At 34.4% G+C, this 16,577-nt stretch overlaps 1 protein-coding gene across 37 annotated transcripts in view; it reads right to left on the bottom strand.

The window, feature by feature from the left end:
- Nucleotides 1-16,577, bottom strand: part of MAP2 (microtubule associated protein 2) — a 261,099-nt gene that overhangs the window by 176,862 nt on the left and 67,660 nt on the right. For all 37 annotated transcript variants that reach the window (XM_074312390.1, XM_074312447.1, XM_074312481.1 and 34 more), the window contains exon 2: nucleotides 10,915-10,964. The gene's annotated coding sequence lies outside the window, so the exon portion shown is untranslated. The remainder of the gene's footprint in view (nucleotides 1-10,914; nucleotides 10,965-16,577) is intronic.

Genomic DNA, 16,577 nt, shown 5'->3' with positions numbered 1-16,577 from the left:
GAAAACACTAACTAGTGAATTTAGCATGTGAAGCTTCTTTAAAATATGTTATAGAATGGAATATGTGAAGCTTAAATTCTTGATCTCAAAATCACGATTTCCTGGCTTATCACTTTGGATGGGTCATGAATGTGTTTCTAATGTTATCTTTGAAAGGCACAGAGTCCTAGCTCACAGAGTTCTAATATGGCAACATCTCTTTACTACTCATTCTCTGAGAGGCTGAAAATACATCCAGCCTTACAGATGAAGCAGGTTTTCGTTTTGGTTTGTTTTTAAGAGATTAACATGTTTATAAGAAGCAAGGTGAAGCATGAAGACAGACAGATGAAGGTGGGAAGAAAAGGTTATGATCCAATCAGACATTCGTTATTCCTGAACAATAAGTTGTGTTCTCTCCTGGTAATGAAAAAGGGGGCGAGGGGACTTGACAGTTGCTGCCATCAAATGGCTTTTAAAAGCCATCAGTTGATGTATTTTAAATTGTTAGTAGATGAGGACAAATTGTTTGGCAAACTTCACATTATATTTAGGTGTATCAAATGAATATGTTATGAAGTATGCATATGTACTTTAAAGGCTGTTCGACTTACCACCTGAGTAAGAGAAAGCAAGACTATGCCTGTCATGTTTCCTTCTAGCACACTTCTTGGCACATTGTAGTGCTCACAAAAGCATTTGTTAAATGAAGAAATAATTTACGTGGGGTCATTTTACACAGACTGGAAATTAACTCAACCTGCCTTAATACTATTAGGTTGGTGCAACGGAAATTGCAGTTTAAAAAGTTAAAAATTGCAAAAACTGCAATTACTTTTGCACCAACCTAATAAAATGGGAAATTATAAGAAGCTCTAAACCTGACTTTGGAGGCAAGTTACCGTGTTTCCCCGAAAATAAGACCTAGCCGGACCATCAGCTCGAATGCATCTTTCAGAGCAAAAGTTAATATAAGACCTGGGATTGTATTGCATTATATTATATTATATTATTATACTATATTATACTATATTATACTCAATCTTACATTATAGTAAAATAAGACTGGGTCTTATATTAATTTTTGTTCCAAAAGACGCATTAGAGTTGATTGTCCAGCTAGGTCTTATTTTCAGGGAAACACAGCATAACGAAGGATTTTCGAGAGAAGACGCTACACATTATGTTTAATCTGACTGTCATTAATCAACATTATTTCAATCAGACAGTATTGACAAGATACTGTCACATAGCTAAACATGCAATGCAGCATGAACAGAGTTTTCCTCAAAGGTTATTGTGTGATATGGGTCAGGTTAAAAATAAATCCATAATACACAATGAAATTGACAACTATCAGTCCTCTATAATCTGAAAAGTGTAAGTAATAAGTAGCAAGGTAAGCAACACTGCTAAAAACTATCCGATGAAACTATAAGTTCTTGAAAAATAAATATCCTTAAGGAAAATAAGCAAAATAATGAAAAGGAAAATAATTTGCCTTGTTAAAGAATAACTCTCAGAAGCCCTTAGGTTGTTTAAAGAATTTTCCCTTAAGTACTCACCCTTATAATTAAAAGTTAGGCCTTTACCTCCAAATTAATAAAATAAAACAAAGCAAAATAGTATGAAATAATATTTCCACTGGAAAGATTGAGCCCTTGTGACATTCTTTTCTCTTTGCACAGAGAATTAAAATTTGTGTAGGTGAAAGCTGCTGCCTCATTATTAGTCATTAATAGAGTTTTCTCCATGTCCTTCTTTGGAATGCTAATTTTATTCACACACACAAAAATATGAATTTTTAACTGTTCCTACTAAATTTAAAGAGAAATTTTAAGGAAAAAAATAACCTGTATGGGAAAAAGAAGGCTCCTATTAGAGTATATGGGTTTTAGCGCTATCTCTCTCTCTCTCTCTCTCTCTCTCTCTCTCTCTCTCTCTCTCTCTATATATATATATATATGAAGAAATTTTTCTCTACCCTTGTAGGTTCTGCCAGCTGGTCTAATAATCAAATTGCCATGAGACAGAATAACAAAATAAAATAACCAAATTTAATTACATACCTACGTATGAAAACCCCTCATATATGAGAGAGGCAGAGACCCCACATATAGGAAAGGTCAGAGACAGAAAGGGAAAATGAGGTATAGATGGCATTCTGAGCTAAGGATGAGTTAAGGCATTTGGAGCTTCAGAAGGGAAGCAGGTCATTTGCAGAATGATAAAAGCACATGTTCAGTAATTAGAAGTTTGCTCTGTCCTAGGGATAGGTCATAAAAAGTTATTTCTGGTTATAGATCTTATTATGGGCAATGCTCCTAATTTAAAGTCTTTACAGTAGAGGTAAAAGGAAGGAGTGATGATTTTACTAAATCTTTCCATTTTAAAGCCTATTTTTTGTCTGTCTGTTTGTTTTAGAAAATACTAGCAGTACATTGGGCCGAAATCACCTATTGACTAGTTTCCTGAAGAAACAATGACTTTATTCTTTGTAAGGGCAAATATAAATTAGAAATAGGAGGCTTAATTCTCTCTGTTGAAAATAAGAGTAGAGACTTTGACCCTCTCCTTTTTATTTTAGAATTTCTTTCACTGTCCTTTACACATGTATGTAAATCTTTATTATGGTGAGTTTAAGCCTCTGGACACTCTCATACTCCAGAATGTTTCCTCAAGGAAGTGGGAACCATCATTTTGAAATGCAGATATGGAGAGGGGTAGCTTCTATACCTTCCAGTCTTCATGGCAGACTAAGTCAAATTCCCTGGGTGCCTGGCTCCAAGTTGTAATAAAGATATGAGAAGTTTGTCTCTCCTCTGGAGAAAGCCAATTAGCTTACACAGATGGTCACCCCAGTTGCCAGGTAAATTTAGTCATCTTACTGGAAGACTAGTTATTGTTTCTCTTGAAAGCATGTGTGTAATGGGTTGTATCTGCTTGGCTATATAATAGAAGGGTGAAATTTGTTTTGGTCTTTGCAACCTCTTAGTGGATTGTCTATGATGAGCATTGCATTCTAGTTAATGCTTATTCAATAGCATAAGTGTTTTCTTTCTCTATTACTTTTGTGGAGAAGATTTCTGCGTTGGGAGAAGTTTTGTTTTTAATTAAATTTCCCCAACAATTTCAATTCCAATTAACCTATCTCCTCGTCATGGAACCGTTTTAGATAATTGAACAAATCATTTAAATGGCGAAATTCCAAGTTTCAACGTGAAATTTAATAAAGAGATAGAGTACTTAATTTTACTACTTCATTCACCTTTAGTTATAAACAAGGTTGGTAATATTAGTACCAAAATAAAATAAATTCAGATAACATGAATGCCAGTTGGGACAGTTAGATCCAGGTGTCGAGAAATTAGTGTGTGTGTGCACTTTTTTTTTTTCTTTGCACAAAAACCTAACACAAAAACATAACATTAATGGAAGCTCTTGGAACAGACACCCATATAAATATTTTTCTATGTAAGTATCCTTTGTGCACAAAAAGAGCATGAAAAATCTCATGATGGACTGGATTTTTGTTCATAGTTTTAAGAAAAACAGACACGCATAGAAGTAGTTCAACAAATATTTGTGAAAAGAAAAAAAAATGGGGATATTGAGACAGAAGGAGAGAGGGAAGAGGTAGCCTCCAGGCCCAAACCTGTCCTGCACCCTGTTTCAGGTTTCCTAAATTCCCAGGCTTCAATCCCTTCTCTGTGACTTGGCTTCCATGTCAGACCCCTTTCAAGAAATCCGCTTCTTTCTCTCTCACTTTGTATTGTGTTTATTTAAATTCTATTCACCTTTAAACCCAGCTGAAATTTGTTTTTAAAATGTGGTCCTTGGAAATCACAGTGAATTATAACTTCTCTGGATCCCTCTAGAAAGTTATGTCTGTACTTAGTATTTGATTGTATCACCATGTATTCATTACTGTGTGTATGTATTAGTTTTCCCTTCCCTCAACTTGTATTGGAGAGCAAAAAAACCATTTTTAATACTTCTAAAGAAGCCACAGAACCTAGCACTCAAAAGAACTACAAGTGTATTCTCATTACTTGATTTACTAATTACTTCTTTGTTTCATTGAAATTGTACCTTCTTAAGGAAGCTTCCTTCATAAATGCAAGATTTTATTATGGAAGCACAGAAAACAGCTCATGATTTAGAAATACTGCCACTTATAAATTCCTATGAAACTATGAGACTAAAGAAAACAATCTGGCTCCCCAAAATCTAGACCAGGAAAAAAGGGTTGTCATCTCAGCTATTTTACTTTTTATTTTTCTTTCCTTTTTTCATCTGTGACTAAAATGTTTTTACATAAACTTCGCTCTTCCTTGGGCACACTTCTTCCTTACCCCCCATCCCTCACCGTCCTCCCACCCTGTCAAGCAGTTTACTTCCATATGGGGTCACCTTAGCTAATGACTCCTGCATCCAAGAAAATGGTATGTTGCTTGACTAGCTAAGTGGGACACCATTTATGGCAGTGTCAAATGATGAAATAATGAGATAACTATCAAGAACAACAACATCTGTAGTCTTCAGGAGATAAATAATGAGCTAGTAAAAATATCTCTGAGGGGTGCCCGGATGGCTCAGTTGGTGAGAGGGCAAGCTCTGAATGACAGGATTGCTGGTTCAATTCCCACATGGGCCAGTGAGCTGTGCCCTCCACAGCTAGATTGAAGGACAACAACTTGGAGCTGATGGGCCCTGGAGAAAAACACTGTTCTCCAATATTCCCCAATAAAAATATATATATAAAAAAATGAGAGTGCTTTATTAAAAAATAAATTTAAAAAATCTGAGCAAACCATGGCATGAAAGTGGAGAACATATTATGTTCTATCTAAAGAGAAATGATTTACCTGAGAAAACCTTCTGAAAGCAAAACTAAATCAAATCACATTTCAAACACTTTATGTCTCCCATTGGCATTTTATCATACATTATGGTGACAAAAAAACATTATATTTCTGAAAGTTTTCTACACCTTGTTGATCAATGAAGTAATTGACTTTTGCATCTTATTTATATTTATGTAATGATGAAGAGCTTTGGTATATTCTAAACACAAAGTTAAAACAACTTTTGCTGCTACGATTCATCCTCTTTCTGCAACTGAACATCTCAGTGATAACCAACAAGAAAGTTTACTAAAACTGCCCATATATAGGAAAATCAGAAAATTAATAAATATTTATTCTGTCCCTACAACGTAAAAGGAATACAACAATTCCAGGTATGCTGGAAGGGGTAGAATAATATTTACTAGAGGGAAATAAAAACTATGTCACTACTCTGTACCATAAGATATTATAAGGTAACTTAAGTCATTATTAAAATGTGACAAACTTTTTTTTTATGTTGTATAGTACTTGTATGACCTAGAAGAAAAGGTGATTGCATGCCACTGAGACACCTATTTAATAGCCTGGCCAATTTCTCTGTGGTCAATTATTTTCACCTAACCTACATAACTGCTTGAACATGCTTCAAACGTACTACTAATAGTAAAAGATTTACATCTTAAGTTCCAAATAACTAAAACAGTTAGAAAACCCCAAGGGGCAAACTAAGTACAAAGGTCTTCTCCCTACATTACTGCCAGATGGTCTGTATTAGATCTGGGAGTCACTAAGAGATAATGGAAAGTCAAAGTGAAATTTGAATATGTTTGCATCTATAAAGTTGCCTATCAAGTTAAACATCCTGCTCATTGACCCAATTTCCCCCCCACATTTTCAAACTTACCTAAAATTTTTAAAGAGAGGGAAAAACATGAAACAAACAAAAACCTTAGAAATGAAAGCAAACATCACAAAAAGAGAAAGGAATTCTTGTAATTTTACTTTCCTTAATGGTTTCAGAAAGGAAGCCATGGTTCCTCAATGAACATATATATCTAAGTTTTCTAACCCTGTTGTTCAATTTATTACTCTTTCATGGGACTGGTATTGCCTATGGTTGGCTGAAGAGCCCTTAAAAATGCCAGGATAGGGTTTTGTTTTTTTTAATGCGCTAGCTCAGTCTTACACCTTAGCCTTATATCTCGAAAGCTACTTCTGGTAAGGCAGTAATACATGGCAATAGATTTAAAGACAAAAATGAAAAGTATTTCAACTCTATAGGTGAAAGATTGTCAGGCAAAAAATAACAAGTTCATTCTTATTTATCATTCTGAACATTAGTATCTTATAAATGAAGCCATCACTGAATGGTGTACACTTGCATATTATAAGCAAGTAATTACATTTGGGTAAATGTGTGTTTTCTATTTATTTTTATCCCCCAAAAGATTTTTCCATATTTTTAAGAACTATTGCATTTCACAGAGGAATAGTCTGTTTTAAAAACTATATCTGGTTTAGTAACTAAGTTTCTCTATTCATAAAATGAGGATGATAGTATTTAAGTTTTAAATATCTATTGATATTTTAAAAATTATTAGGTTGGTGCAATTGCAGCTTTTGCAATTATTTTTAGCCTTTTAAACTGTAATCACTTTTGCACCAATCTAATAGTCACTGTACGTGCTCTATTTTTGAACTATAAACTTTATTTGACAGACATACAACTTTTACCATATGATAGAAAGGAGAGAGGTGGGGTAGAGAGAGACATGGGTAGTTATATAAACATAAACATAGATGCATGTGTTAATGGTTAAGTGGTTTTGTTTTGTTTGTTTTTTCCTATTCAACCCTTCACTAGTTAGACTTAAAATAGTAGACAGAAAAGTAAACAGAGCAAAGGCTCTAAAGTAACATAAGCTGATGATCGCAAGACGTTGAATAATATGGAATGAAATCAAATTAACTTTGGTTTGTTATAACAAATGGTTTTTCAACTAACATTTTTAATATTGCTAAATAACTGAAAGGAATTGGTTCAGAAAAGGCAGATAATTTTACCTTCTTTAACAGGAATGGCCCCTCAAGTATGCCCCAAAGCACAGCCCTTGTTTTATTCATTGGCAAGACTACCCAACACCAGCATGCACACCTATGTGTCCATCTAACATACAAGTATATGCAATTATATGTTATATTCTTTTCTCTGCTAAGCAACTGATTCTATTCTTAGACGAAACTTAGTAAGTCTCCTGTAGATTTATAGAAGCTGAGGAACGAGAAAGCACATCCCCTTTTAATAATATAAAGTTCTTATTTTGCAATAAGTAGTCCATAAAAGAAAGAAAGGATTTCTAAATGAATGGATTCCTTACATAAGAAGAAAATGCACTTCTTATGGTTTTATATCCTCTAAACTTTCCTAATAAGATACAGGCCCCAATGAAAGTCATGGTATTCTTTAATGATATAAATGGTCTGCAAAAAGATCAGTTGTGCTGTTCTTTGGAACGACACTCTTTCAGATGAATTGAAGAAAAGAATAAAAATTAGCTAGCCAGTGAATTAAATCCACAGGATTGATTTCTTAAGCATGGGGTTTATGTGAAAACATATCCAAGGGGTTGTCTTATTGCAGCCATTTGATACTACAAATATTTAGCTAAGAAGAAAAGAATCAGCTGGAATATTTTTTTCTCACATGGGAAAAATTAGATCCATTACTTGTTATTTAAGATATTTCTGGTGTGTGTTGTTTTCCTATTTGTCCTCTGTGGCATGGCATCAACAAGCCTACTTCCTCAGAATGTCAAGACTGTCAAAATAAAAAGCAATTCTGAAAACATATAGTCTCAAGGTATTTCATTAGGTCATATGAGGAGACTGAGAAGCCATGGCAAGTTTGCCTCTCACCCCCACTTGTAACTCCTCCCTACCTCTCCCATTCCAAATCATGGCATGTGCATATTTCTTTACTGTAACACTTATAACGGGCAAAGAATCATAAAAAGGAGAAAATAAGGTTTTATGATGGTTCAGATTTCAGAAAGCTGTACAAGAGAAAGCAAATTCTCCTAGGACTGACTGGTCTTTCCAGTTTGAAATGTGATTCTAGCAGCTTTGTATCGCTCCTTAAAGTGGTAAACAAATAATTAGGCATTCTACAAATCTTTCCAGAATCTCAAAGTCACATGCCAGTGCCATAATTAGAATTCTGGATATGTTTTCATCCTTAATGATATTACTATTATATCATGCTAAATGTAGCAATAAAGTCGATGAACAAAACAATCACTTTAATCACACCTTTACTTTTTTTAATTCCCCAAATTAAAACTAATGATTATTACTGTTTCAAATATCTTTTGGATGATTTTTTTTTTTAAGTCCTTGCTTTGATGCTCAACTTTTTCCATCACCAAGGAAACGAATACAGTGATTAATAATTGTTATTATATACACACACACACAAATTAAATATATATATATATATATATATTTAGCATATATTTAATTTACAGATATGTAAAAGAATTGTTCACTGTTTGTAAGCTTTATAATTCACACAATAAGCATTTCCTGTCCAGTTCAAGGCCCTATCAGGTTAGGAGGCCCAGTCAAAGAGCTATGGGTTGCTAGGGGAGATAAGACACATCCAGAAATAATAATAACAAAGAAGTATGAACAAATGCTACAAGAGCTATGTGAAGCAACATCAAGCAAGTTGGAAGGGAAATGGAGCTTCTACCTGAGGTGACACTGAAGGGTGACTATGTAGCTGGTCAAAGACTTGCTTGTCTTGATTCTGGAAAGCTGAAAGCACTGACGCTTACTAGAAAGACCTAAGAGTACATTATTGTGTGTGTGTGTGTGTGTGCAAGGACATTTCTGATGCCCCATTTAATGTATCCCTACCTAAATCTTACTTTTATCTAGCAACACTAGTTATTTTGCTTAGCTAATATTGTTATAGAAAAACAAATTTCCTATGAGGGAATCCCTTCTGACCTGAAGCAAAAGAACTTAGCTGTAGCTGAGGAAAGAGTGGTAATTTTCTTTATATATTATATTTTGTGTTGAGAATCTGGCTATTTCGGGTGGATTAGTATATTGTTACAAAGCCTTGTTACATCTAGCTGCTATTTTCAAAATGTTGTTGCGGAAACTACCAAATTTAACTATCTTTTCATTTTCAGTCGGAAAAAACACACACAATAGCAATTGTGCTAATCCCCCATATCCAAGTGGGAAGACCTGGCAATATAAGAGGTTTAATCATGTCCCATTTCTATGTACACTTTATACATTTTAATTGATATAATTATTTTGGAATATGTAAGTCATACTAATTTTGCAAAATGAGACCAAACACACTTAAATTATGTCCACACTCCCACAAAAGAAACTCTCCATATGGAAGATGGGTAGAGGAACAGATTAAGAAAAGTTGTTTTTCTGTGTGTGTGTTACTCTTATAGTTCTTTTTTTTAACAAAATATTTTATTTTTTTAATATGGTTCTTTTCAGTTTTTTTTCTTTCTTAAAAGTGGCCAAAAAGAGATGAGACTTTAAGTTGCCCATGTTGACCATATCAAAAGGGGAAGAAGACAAAATACGATTCACTTTTAATTAAAATGAAAAATTAAGAATCCAAACTTAAACCTATACATTGAAAATATTTCTGATTCAAAGATATACTTTGCTAAAGATTTCATTCCACTTGAGATCGATGGGTAGGGGATGGCCGGAAAAGAAGAGTAACAAAAAGTTCAAAGAGTCTTGCAAGAAATTCTATGTTTAAATGTGTGCAAGTTTACATATACTGAGGAGTGAATACAAAAGGTAGCCAAAGGGGAAAAAAAAAAAAAGGAAGTCAAGCTGTATCTTCAATAAATTCAACCCCAAACTCTATGAACACGTAATACAGGTTACAAATAGATACTTTAACTATCACCCTGTCGACTTTTTACTTTGTTTCCTTATTAAGTTTCTAGTTATCAGTAGGCATAATTGCAACACGTTATATTTGCTATAATCCATACATATTTTGAGAATAGGAAAACACAGTTTATATATGAAAAAGAGAAATAATATTAGTTGTGTGTGAGAGAGAGAGAGAGAGAGAGAGAGAGAGAGAGAGAGAGAGAGAGAGAGAGATTGGGAGTAGGAGAACGAGGTCAGAATTGAGGCCAGAAAAAGTACATATTTAGTGTGTGTACATATTTACTGCTGTGTGTTAGACACTGCAATTTGAAGGGTAAATATGGGTTTTTAAAGGCTAACTTCATGTTTAATGTATGCAGAAATGAAAAACCAATGTTTTTCTCTGTTAATTATTCATCAAAACCTATATAAAAAGTTTAGCAACACCTGGTATTTTGCTCTTTTAAGAACAACAAAAGCCCTCATTTCATTCAGGGTTTAGGTGTTTATTTTGTTTTAAGATCTCAATACATGTTCTAGAGAAGAAAATAGAAAGGATAAATGAAATTCCATGCCTACTGATGCAAGTGCCATGAAAGACTTTGTTATTACACTAAACTCAGTTAAGCTGGTTTTGAGTCTCCCATACACCAATTAACAAGAAAACAGAACAAAAGGAATGACATCTTAAAACTCTCCTAATTAATTGAAATTTGCAACTGATAAGCAATTTTTCAACTCTACCATCCTTAGGCAATGTGGCTTCCAAATTGTGGGCTTCAAAAGTGCCTTCCTGCCAATTCTGAAAGCTGACCATTCTGTAACATGTGAGCTAGCCTTAGCAAGAACACATTCTTTTGATAGGTATATTTATTAAATGAACAAATTAGAATTGGATCTTTTTATTTAATCAAAATTCAGCTAGTAAGACAGGTAAAGTAAATGAAACACTAGATTATCAAAGAAATTATACTATGAGAACAAACATTGCTTAGGAAAGCATGTTTGTTTAAGTGCTCCAAGTCTGAAATGTCCAGTTCTCACTAAGTTCAGCTTTCTACCACTCTGCAAGAGTACTCTGACCCAGCTGTCCAAAGGACCAAGATGCCTCTATTTTATTTCACAGTTTATTCATAATCAATATAAACAAACCACCAACCTTAGTTCCAGCCAGCAGTCAGAATATACCTCGGATCAAATCAATCAAGTCTGAAAGATAAACAGAAAAACATCCTGTAAATTAAATCAACTGAATGATTTAGCCTTTTCTTTTACTCAGGAGGAAGATGAAGTTAAGTTACTTGGTTCCTTGTACCATAAAATTACTGGCTGACAAACACAGATTTACAATAAGGGGGTTTATATAGTTGTAAAACTTTAAACTTAAAATTATTTTTTAGATTTCACTTAAAAATGTATTAGATGCCCAAATTAGGTCTCATTTTTATTTTTAGCAGTTTCTATTTATTTCAAGTAGAACAATTCTTATGCTTTTATTCGAAAATATTAACCAAAAAAATTTTAAACAAATTATGTACTCAATGTACTACAATTTTTCTTAAAAGATGTTTAACTAAAAGTAATAAAATTGATGCATTTGGCTCCTTAATCTGATTTCCTTTATCTGCAGATTTTTAGTCCAGGATCAATAATTTATTTAAAGGCAAAAAAAGTCAAGTAAGACAATTCCAATAGCAACCTATCAATGTTGCCATTGCTTCCTTATACTTAAGTCTTCCCCCTAAATTATGCTGAGAAGCACATTATCAAATGGAAGTAACAGAAAAGGTAAACCCAGGACAAAAGGAAACCCAAAACTTCTGTGCCAAAACTCAGCCTACCTTTTGGACAGTTAGTAAAGAAAATAACTTTAAAATAACATAGAGTGAGCTTCGTGACTGCTACAGAGCACATCTATGGCTAAATTGTCAATTAAAAAAACAAGTTAGGTTCTAGAAGTGTGTTTGTCAGTTAACTGGTTGGAAGGTAGATATAATATGCTCCACATGACATTGCTAAAAATGGTTCATTAGTAGACTCCTAGGTTAAGTCCAAAAACTAAACTAACCTATAATGTAAGTATTTAATAAAAAGAATAGTATAAAATAATATTCACATATTCCAATGAGATGTTAATTAGCTTGACTATAGTAATCATTTCACTATGTATACGTTTAACCAATCAACATATTATACACATGAATTATGTACTTACTTAAAATAATATAAAGGGAGCACTAGTAAACAAAAAACTATTAAAAATGAAATTCTAGATTTTTAATCTTAAGGGCAGGTGCTTAAGAAAAGTGAACTCTATCATACAAGAATGAAGTGATAAGTGGGTAAAATTTTGGAGATGAGAAAAAAGGATTTGGGGGTATTTTGAGGGACTTTCAAAATTAATGGCTTTAGTATGTCTACCTCCACTTCAAACATCTGACTTTATTTAACTTTGATACAAACATTATTATTTTGCTATAAAATCAAGAGTTCCCAAATTGTGTGCTATGGTACCTCAGGATGCCACAGTCAATTCAGAGAATGGTGAAATATTTTCAATATATGAAAAAACATAGCAACATCCATCATGCACCACACAAATTATTAGCTTGAAGCAGTTCACACTTTCAATTTTAGATTATGATACAGTCCTTTCAATGAGGCCATACTTTGCAAAGTTGGGTTTTTGATGGCATTTGTGATATAAAAGTAAATACTGCATGAAAAGCAGCATGAAATAAGAAATGATGATGACAATATCCAATCTGATTCCCAGGTTTGAGGGCTGGGCAGTACCCAACAGCACAAAACCCATTACTAAGTAATCGTGTGTTTCTAAGCCTGAAGCAAAAATACTTTTTTTCTTTCAATTTGCATGTATTATTTTTTTTCAAAAGGCCACTCAGTTGTTAACACATAAGTACTTATTATGCTAATTAAACGGGACTGTGGGGTACTTCTTTGGCCTAGGTGACCCATGAAAAAATTACTGAGATACTTAGAATGCCATAAACAGAGAAAGTTTGGGACACTCTCTATTAAGCATATTTTTTGTTGTTGTTCCATTCCCCCCCCCACACACACACAAATTTAAAGAAAACGAAAAGCAGGAGAGATTTAAACAACAACAACAAAAGGCTAGTAAAGCAGAGAGAAGGAAAAAGTGAGGAAGAAAAACATTTTCCTAAAATAAGAGGAAAAGTTTCTGTATGATTACGTGTGCATGTCCACGTGCGTGTGCAAAGGCACTATTACTGTGCAAGAGGTACACAGGAGGTAAAGAGTACACATGAATGCTAGGCGATGAAAGACAAAGGACAAGTAATGGGCACACTGCATAAGACTATATGTACTGTGGGGGTTGAAAAAAAATAATTTTCCTTCTATCCTTGTAAATTCTCTCAATGGAATTAAAATAATCAAATCAACATGAGACAGATTAACAAGAGAAAATGACCAAATTTATTACATATGCACACAGGGGTTCTCTTAAGACTCTGGAGCCCAAGGACACATTGTGTAATTGAGGCTTATATGTCATTTTGGACTAAGGAGAGGGAGGCAGGCGTCTGGGATTTCAAAGGGAATGTAGGCAGTTCACAGGTAGAGAGAAAGAGTAAACAAACTCTTGCTGGGCCACCCAGAACAATGGGACTCAGAGGGGAGGCTAACAAACAGACTGCTTGATTTCACTATCTGCCATGTCTAGTTTGCACTTGCTAAGATAATAGCTCCCTTCCTTTAAGGAGGGTTTTCTATCTGAATTCCTTTAGGCAGGTAAGAAGGAAGGTTCAAGTTCCTTTCTGAGTCTTTTGTTTCTTAAAAATGACCATCTTGAAATGATCGATATTCCAAAAAGCATATTTCGGGGTGGCAAACTCTGCTTCTACTCAGCCCATGTTAACCACGTTGATTATTCGTCATCATTCCCTAAGAAAAGGCAGTTCCCTAGTTGCTTGGGGCCATAGAAAGACTATGTACATAGAACTGCATATTTGTTTGTGTGCAGTTTTAAGCCTCAGTTTACCACAGCCATTTCTTGCTAAGAGCTTTTTGACATACTTGATCAATATCCTGATATCTTTAATATTCTTTTAAGTAATTGGATCTTATCTTTTCTACATGCACTTCCAAATATTTGCTTTTGTAGTAAAAACACAATGATACTTCTCAAGTTTTTCAAAAGTCAGACTACTTGTCCCCACCACTGTCCCCCAACCTAGTCCCATTTCCAAAAACTTCGTTTACTTTTGTTTTCAATACAGCATGAGTCAAATACAAACTTTATTTAAAATATTAATGCCATTTTAGCTATGCAAACCTTGTATTTGAACGCAAAGGCTTAGCAAGATGTTCAGCACAGAGAAGAGTATCAATAAATATTTGTTAAATTAATGAAGGTACATAGTGTTGTATTTTTCTGATCCTTTGTCAAATTTAAAGAAAATTCCCCTTTTCACAGAATTTGTTTTAAAAAATTCCCATCCTTGCCCCACTTGACTTGCATAGAAAACGATTAATGGAAACAAACTTTTCAGGGAGAAGAGGTATTTATGTTCGACCTGGTGGACTCAAGCTGTCTGGATGTTTTTGTTTGTTTACTTGATTTTCTTATCTTAAGGTAAGCACTTCCATTTGCAGCACCAAGAGCAGCTGCTTTGTAAATAACTCTCAAGACCCTGTTTCTTCCCCCCCTCGCCCCACCCAACCCAGTTATTGTGGAAATAGGTTCAGAGAGTGAAGATGTATGTTACCCTAAGGCTCAATCCTCAATGTGAACATCTGCCATTTCAAACACACAGGTCAAGACCTTTTGTGTTGTATCTTACTGAACAATGCCAGAAGCGTAACTCAAATGAAATTCTTACCAATAGGATTCAGTATCTGCTTCCAGGCAGTTTAACTTTTCAGCATAGTAAAAGCACCACCTCTCTAGACTCTAAGTCTCTTTCTCCACACCAAAAAGGGAAAATGTCAGAAAATACGCTTGAGAGTAATTGCCAAGCCTTCTTTTTTTCCAATGAGAAATGATCTCATACTTCTGTAGTATATGTCATATTGTGATGGTCAGATCAAATTATAAGCCTATGTGCAGATGAAGTATGCCTGATTATACATCACAAGGAATAAAAACTGAAAATATCAGACATATTTTGTTATTAGATTTTCAATGTCAATTGTCAATGAAAAGCGACCTTTCCCATTTCCTGTGCTTCTCCCTTATTAAAGTTACACTTGATTCTCAATTCACAGAAACCCTTACTGCTTGAGTAATAGAAAAGTTACTGCTTGAGTTCAATTTACAGACACAAACATAGGGAACACGGCACTTGGAAGGCAAATTAAAAATCAATTCCATTTTTTAAATAAATGTGTTTTTATTTGCTTATAATATTTATGTTTTTTATAATACAGAGAAGTCTTTTTTTTTAATAGCATTGTTTAGTATGTCAGGGATCCAAAGTTCTTTGACATCAAAAAGCTCGCTTTGAATCTAGTGGGAAAGAAATGAAAATGAAAACACAAAAAACAAAAGGCCATGACACAAAGCAGAACATGCCCATTGTCACAAAGAAATGCCAGCAAAGAGCTATGGGAGATCAAAAAAGAAAAAAAAACCTAAATCCTGTTAGCTAAGGATTCACAGTAGGTGCATTTGAGTTGGGCTTTGAAGGAAGCAAAAGATTTTGACAGGTGGAGATGGAATGTGAAGAAGACCAACTCAAGACAATGGACTCAGCAGAAACAAAGTAATGAAACAAGCAAAGAACAGGGAATGTTTGAAAAAACTCCTGCATTCCTACCTGGCTAGAGTGTAACACACAAGAAGAGCATTAATTGGGTGAAAGGCTAGGTTGGGTCTGTACAGGGAGTAATGACCTTGAATGACAAGCTGTGGAGACTATAAAATTAAATATGTTTAATTTTGTATGCTAAAGTGAACCACAGAAAGTTTTATATCCAACAATTAGGACATTTAATCTGACATCAGTATATAGATTGAATCAGTGATGAGATTAAACGAGAATAGACCTTCTCCTTCAGAAGTCCATGTGAAAGGTAATGAAGAGTCAACTCAGGTAGAGTCAGTGTCAACACAAAGGAGGAAGAGTGCTCCAAGTACTGCATAGGCGAGTGTCCTAGCTCATCTGGGCTGCCATAACAAAATACCATAGACTGGGTGAGTTAAACAATAAAAATGTAGTTTCTCACATTGTGGAGGCTGGCAGTCTGAGATCAGGGTGCCAGCTAAACCTTGTTCTGGTAAGAGCCCTCTCTTTTTGGCCTGTAGGTAGTCACCTCGCTGTGTCTTCATATGGTCACTGCCAAATTAGGGCCCCACATCTGTGAACTTATTTAACATTAACTACTTCCTAAAAGCTTTATCTCTAAATACAATCACGCTGAGGTTTAGGGTTTCAATATGTGAATTTTGACGGGGCACAGTTCAGTCCATAGCAATGTATGTAACCTATGGACCTTAAGGATAAGGTGGATATGAAAGACATGACACGGAAAAAAGGAGCCAAGAGAATTCTAAGGGTTTGAGACAGTCTCCCAGAAAGATGGTGTCATTCTTAGAAACAGGGAAGGCTGAAGGAAGATCAGGTCACTGAGCAAGAGTAGAGGGTGATAGGTTATTTTTAGACATAGCAAGTTCAAGTTTCCTACAGAATAACCAAGTGAAGGTATTTTTCAGACAACTAAGCTATTCACAAGGGTATGACTTTATGTGATACACAAAACAGTGAAATCTTATTCAAAATTAAAACAAAACAAAAAGGAATGAAAGTTGTGGTGATATAATTAGGCTAAATTATA

This window comes from Rhinolophus sinicus, linkage group LG01, assembly GCF_036562045.2.
Source record: "Rhinolophus sinicus isolate RSC01 linkage group LG01, ASM3656204v1, whole genome shotgun sequence".
NCBI classification, from domain to species: Eukaryota; Metazoa; Chordata; class Mammalia; order Chiroptera; family Rhinolophidae; genus Rhinolophus; species Rhinolophus sinicus.
The sequence above is the reverse complement of the archived record's forward strand: the minus strand, read 5'-3'. Positions and strand labels throughout refer to the sequence as shown.